Source organism: Aedes albopictus, chromosome 2 (assembly GCF_035046485.1).
Source record: "Aedes albopictus strain Foshan chromosome 2, AalbF5, whole genome shotgun sequence".
In the NCBI taxonomy this organism is placed as follows: Eukaryota; Metazoa; Arthropoda; class Insecta; order Diptera; family Culicidae; genus Aedes; species Aedes albopictus.
The window spans coordinates 141,202,295-141,208,956 of NC_085137.1; the positions used below are offsets into that span (position 1 = coordinate 141,202,295).

General features: G+C 36.6%; 1 long non-coding RNA gene across 1 annotated transcript; it reads left to right on the top strand.

Annotated features, from left to right (window-relative positions):
• Positions 1 to 660: 660 nt before the first annotated feature.
• LOC109424317 (uncharacterized) lies at positions 661 to 1,710 on the top strand. Its single transcript, XR_009998258.1, has 3 exons — positions 661 to 858; positions 893 to 954; positions 1,185 to 1,710. It is a non-coding gene; the product is annotated as an uncharacterized LOC109424317 (long non-coding RNA).
• Positions 1,711 to 6,662: the final 4,952 nt, after the last annotated feature.

Consider the following 6,662-nt stretch of genomic DNA (forward strand, 5'->3'; position numbering starts at 1 on the left):
CATTTACCTTTTGCAAACATTATTATGCAAAAGAAATTTCCAGAAATTTTCAAATTCCAATTACATGCAAATGAAACGCGTGTGATTGAGCTGCCAACTTGTGAAGAAGAAGGGGAATTTCTTCTCTCAAAAGATCTCGTTTTAAACAATGGAGCCTTTGTTCATTCTGGCTTATATAAAGCCAAAAATTTTAAAACTAAATTAATTATAACCAACATGACCAATAAACCCACGGAAGTAGAGATGTTAAAAGGTAGCATCGAGAAAAATAATTTTGAAATTACACCGCCTCCAGAACCAGTTTCTGATAGCAGTGTACACGTAAATTTAATGGATCAGTTACGATTGGATCATCTGAATAAGGAAGAACGAGTTGGTTTAGTAAAATTGATATCTGACTATCAAGAGATTTTTCACCTTAAAAATGAAAAATTAACGTTTACTAATGTTGTGTGTGGTGTATACCACCCTTACACCTACCACTGTATTGATAGATAGCTAAATAAAGCATTCGAGCAAAGGCTCGATCTCTTTGTATGTTAACTCTTGAACGAACAACAACTGTTTTATTTAGTCTCCTCCAGAAGTACCCCATATAGCCCCATGTATAATTTATTTATATTAAGGACATATAGGAAACGAAACATAAATATAAAAGTGGCGACGAGGTGAAAATTCGACGCACCGTGAGAAAATAAAACGAGCGAGATATTATGCGCATTGCATCGTTTTTAATAACTCATCATATCATCCGCGGCGCGGCGTCGTACCTACATACCATTGTGATGTGAAACAAATATCAACCTACAGTGTGAAATTAATTGCCTTGCTCAGGAAGTACAATGAGATGGCGGCTTGGTACCTATGTCAATGCCATTTGATGCGTATTAAGGTTTAAGGGATATTTGACAAGCTTTCGTTGAAGCACTTTGTAAAGACGGGTAATCCACTAATGTGAGTATAGATAAGGCTTTAAAAAACTTGACTCGTAAGTATTTATCAGTAGCATAAATGTGCAATTGGTGTGAAATAAAACTTAAATTGAAAGATGTTTCGTTATGTGTGAATATTTAAAGTGTAAATTAGTAGAAATTGTATTAAAATTTGCGTGATGTTTTACAGGAACTTTAATGCAACTGCATGTTATGCGAGGAGTAATTCTTTAATTTCCCTTATTTTCATAGATTTCGTAAATTGCACAGCCAACGGGCTGATCGTTTTGAGGAAGGTGATAGAAGACAAAGGCCGTATTCGAGCGATGATGGTTGCTACTGCGAGATGGGAAAAGTCAGCATCTACGATCTGGAGCTTGAAGCCATTGATGAGTGCATGCAAGATGGATATGCATGCTCAGGCACTTACTAGTAAATTTGTGTGTTGGACGATGAAAGTGTCGTATCGAAACGTTAGGTTAAAACAAGTCTTATCACGACTATACATAAATGATTGTTCTGAAAAAGAGTTCTGAATAGGACTAGCTTGAAAATTCTATGTTATTGTGTGAAATATAATTAAGTGATAAAATCAGGGTCATGTACAGTTATTATAATATGTTCTTTTATTTAAAGGGGGAGAACTGTGGTGTATACCACCCTTACACCTACCACTGTATTGATAGATAGCTAAATAAAGCATTCGAGCAAAGGCTCGATCTCTTTGTATGTTAACTCTTGAACGAACAACAACTGTTTTATTTAGTCTCCTCCAGAAGTACCCCATATAGCCCCATGTATAATTTATTTATATTAAGGACATATAGGAAACGAAACATAAATATAAAATTGTGAAACATAGGATTGACACTAAAGATGACATTCCTGTGTATACAAAAAGCTATAGATACCCATTTTGTTTGAAAGAAGAGGTGCAAAGCCAAGTTAGAGATTTGCTCAACCAAGGCATCATAAGACCCTCCAATTCTCCATGGTCGTCACCTATTTGGGTTGTACCCAAAAAGATGGACGCTTCAGGAAAGAAAAAGTGGCGTCTGGTCGTTGACTACAGAAAGCTCAACGAAAAGACAATTGACGACAAATATCCAATTCCGAACATAACTGAAGTTCTAGACAAGCTCGGAAGATGTAATTATTTTTCTACAATTGATCTCGCCTCGGGATTTCATCAAATTGAGGTGAACCCAAGAGACATTAGAAAAACTGCTTTTACCGTAGAACATGGGAAATATGAATTTCTCAAAATGCCATTCGGTTTAAAGAATGCGCCATCCACCTTCCAAAGGGTGATGGATAATGTACTACGGGATTTAATTGGAAAAGTATGTTTAGTATACATGGATGACATCATTGTATACTCAACATCATATCAGGAACATTTGATAAACTTGCGCAAAGTATTTGATGCATTGCGAAAATATAACCTTAAAATTCAATTAGATAAATCTGAATTTTTATGTAACAGAGCTGGTAGCAACATCTGATGGTCAGAATAGTTAATTTAGTGACCAATTTCTCGAAAATAGTGACCAAATAGTGACTTACAGATAGCAAAATAGTGACTAAATAGTGACTTTTGGCACAAAAATATATGTTTAGTGATTTAAAATTGTTGGATTGAGAAAACCTTGGAGTATCGCATAATGAACATTTTCAAGAAAAAAAATTTCACTTTCACTTTCTAGCACAAAGTGTGAACAACAAGATGGGCACTAGCCTGGTACACAGTTTGTATGGGAAAATATAAAAAATGGAAAAACTCCAACTCCTGTATACTTTTTGAGTTTCATTTTGGTCCCATATCACCTGTGCAAAATTTCAGATCGATCGCAGAAACTATATTTTAGCGCCCGCCATTCTTAGTTTTTCATACGATTTACTATGGGGAAAATTTACTTCTTCAAAGAAAAATCGCTTGAGGTCACCCATTGATCCCTAAAAATAAATCGTTGAATGATTTCTGTAGACAACTTCATGAGGAATCGGACCTCCGAAGACTGCAAAGTGATGCGACATTCGTGGAAAAAGTTATTAAGCTTTACCCGATCGATGAAATGACGAGATTTTATTATTTATTATTATTCCTTACGTGTTAAACAGCGTTGGCATGCCATTTGGTTTTCAGTCAATAACTTTTTTCACATGCCTTAGATCGCTTTGCGGTCTTCAGAGGGTTTATTCCTCGTAAAATTTCCAACAGAAATCATTCATCGATATATTTTTAGGAATTAAAGGGCAACCTGTGGCGATTTTTCTTTGAAAAAGTGATTTTCCCCATAGTAAATTGTAATTGTAATTGCTCAGTCCACACCCAGGCCGACAACTGTCAGCCCATCTGCTTGTAGGCAGATGTGGACCTACTAAGCCTCCCCCGTTAACATGTCCTACACCGAATTAGCACACCGGGATCTTCCACAGGTAGGCGCTGGCGTTACCAGTCCCAACAAGTGTCAGATACATTAAATAGATGGGGTAGAGGATATAGGAAGATGTGGAAATAGGATGGGAAGAGGCAGAAAATGAAGAGATAGTAGAGAGGTTTCGATTTTGTTGCTGAAACGAGAAAAAGAAAGAATGATAAAGAACATTAGCGATATGTTCATAGATTATGATTTAGTCGATAATTTCTCATCTATTTTGTTTCCATATCGTTGCATCTGTGTCCATTTTCATCGCCCTTTCTAGTTTTTGTTAGGGTCATCTCGCGTTTTTTCGTCGTGTCCTCTTTGCCGGTTGGCGACGTTCGGGATGTAAGTAGAAAAACATGCATTTAATATGATTAGTACGACAGTAATTGTGATTGCTCAGTACTTCCAGCCCATTTGTCCGCAGTACATATCAGGCATCCCGTTTTAACAAGTCCTACACAGAATTAGAAACCCGGATCTCCCACAGACAGTCCTAACTAGTGTCAGATAAGTTCAATTGAGGATAGGAAGCGGCAAAATGAGAAGACAGTAGAGAAGGTTTGGTACATTGGTAGCTGTGTTCATGTGATGTTTGTCTGACATTGAAAAACTATTTCTGTAAGTGTTTAACTCTCCACCCCAAATTTGATACCGGAAAAATATCTGATCAGATGTATAGCTTGGCAATTCTATATCCATACATCTTTTATCAAGAAGGAATAATGTTGTTTACTGTTATAAAATAATTCAGATAAAGGGCAGCTAATGCATTGTAATACAGAATAAACCTACAGAAAATGTCCCAATAAAAAGTTAAGTCTAGTTCAACTAACTACACAAACTAAAAAGTGTTATTATATTTTACCAATGATTTCATCCTAATCTTGACCCTAACATAGTTATGCGCTTAGTGTAAGTGGACGCCGCTTATAATGTTGGTTGGACAATGACCAAAAATAGTGTTGTTTCGACAATAGTCACATACTATGCCCTACGACATTGACGATTCTATTGTCTATGGCTCACCTATTTAGCGCCACCCAGCAGGGACTTGGTCTGGTACCCAATTCAGTATATCCGCTCCACGTAATGTACCGCACCTCTTTCGATTTGTGATATATTACGCGGAACATTACTCTCTTCATTCGGATAGCGGCTATGTAACCCATTGGATTAAAAACCTCCATCAAACATGAAGCGATTAATCGGAGACTGAAGACTCTATACCAAATTTGGCTCAGAGACAGGTAATCAGTGAGGTCAGTTTTTCTCGTTTGTCAGAGACGATTGATACGTATTAAGACAAACTTTCCACTGCATCTGCCAGCAATAATCGGTGATCGATCAACATTTCGAGTACTTACCCCAATTTACACAAGAATGCCAAGGATCACCGCTCATGCTTTACAATACAGTTGGAAAAACTAGAGCAACACCTGGCCACAATGATGCATAAAGCACTAAAGCGGACCGGAAGTGTCGGTGAGCCAGCCCCACCAAGTGATTTTCCCCATAGTAAATCGTATGAAAACTTAAAACGGCTGGCGCTAAAATATAGTTTCTCCGATCGAGCTGAAATTTTGCACAGTTGATATGGGGCCAAAATGCAACTCAAAAAGTGTACAGGAGTAAAATGTATTTTTGTGTCCCACGCTAATGGGCACAGATGAGCATGAGGCTGTTTTATTGGTTTTGTTGGTTTCGAAAAATTCAGCCAATTTGCAATAATTTTTGTTGAAGTTATTGGACGATTTTCTGAAAAGATTTCTATGAATATAATTGCCGGGTATTTTTTCGTACTTGTAGACAGATTTGAGGGGAACATCTTTGAGGAATGCTAAAATTCTTGTAGAACATTATTATTAAATATTAAAATTTTCATATTTCGTAACGGTGTCCCAGGGAATGGCGATGCTCCAAATGTGAATTTTCCTAACGAAATCCTTGGAAAACTTGAACTAGAAAATGTATTAACATGTAATTTGAACATTACGAACATTTTCTGGTTCAATAAGTTATCTCCTTCCTTTTCTCAGATCTTAACGGATACGAGAGAAAATATGTTGATTCGATTACGTCTGACACAGCACAGCCATGTCCCCGACTGATTATTGGGTTCATCCTAGGAAAAAAAATGTAGAGTAATTTTGGGAGCACTTTGTCGATTTTTCTCTGGGAAAAGTCCTAGAGAAAGTTTTCTTTGAATAAAAAAGTGTTTATTTTATGGTACTCCTGAAACAAATCAAATATTTTTCTACAGATTTTTGGGAGGTAGGTACCATCTCGGAGATGTCTCAAGGAGTTTTATTATTAATCATTCAGGACATATAAGGACTGCAAAAGCATACTGAAACACTTTCACCAACAGATATTTTCCGAATGCAGAGTTATTCTTTTTTAGGTATTTTTTCAGAAAATATTTGAGGAGTATTGTAAAAAAATATTTCAGATATTCTAAAGGGATTAAATAACTACCATTTTTCAGTATTGTATTTGCTAGATATAAAGAGCCTTATATCTGTCACAATTTCTTTCAGGAACTGCACCTCAATATCAGATCTTGCAAGGAATTCATACAGAAGTTTTTACATATACATAAAGAAACACAAGGCTATCAGCATGCTCACAGAATATTTTTAACGTAAACTCCGCCAAGAGCTTCATCAAGAATTCTAAAAATGTTCAAGTAATTTTGCCAGTAATTTAACGCATAGCTATAGACACTATTTTAGATGACAACTCTTGTTCTACTCACTGACAAGATTTCAGGATGATGAAAATAGTTGAAAATAGTGACTTTTTAACAGAAAAAGTGACTTTAGTTGAAAAGTCTTGAAAATAGTGACTTTATAGTGACTTACACGAAAATAGTGACCAAGTCACTAAATAGTGACTCGCTACCAGGGCTGATGTAAGGAAGTAGCCTTTTTAGGACACTTAGTCACGGCCGATGGTGTAAAACCCAACCCTGACAAAGTGGTTGCAATCAAAAATTGGCCAATTCCAAAAACGGAAACAGAGCTTAGAGGTTTCCTTGGAACCCTAGGTTATTACCGTCGTTTTATAAAAGATTTTGCGAAAATTGTGAAGCCACTCACAACCCAATTAAGAAAAGGAGAAAAACTTACACATAGCAAGGAATTCATCGAAACCTTTAATAAGTGTAAGATTTTGCTAACTAGCAGTCACGTACTTCAGTACCCGGACTTTACGAAGCCCTTTATTCTGACAACGGACGCTAGTCAATTTGCTGTTGGTGCCGTGCTTTCGCAGGGACCAATTGGGCAAGATCGACCAGTTG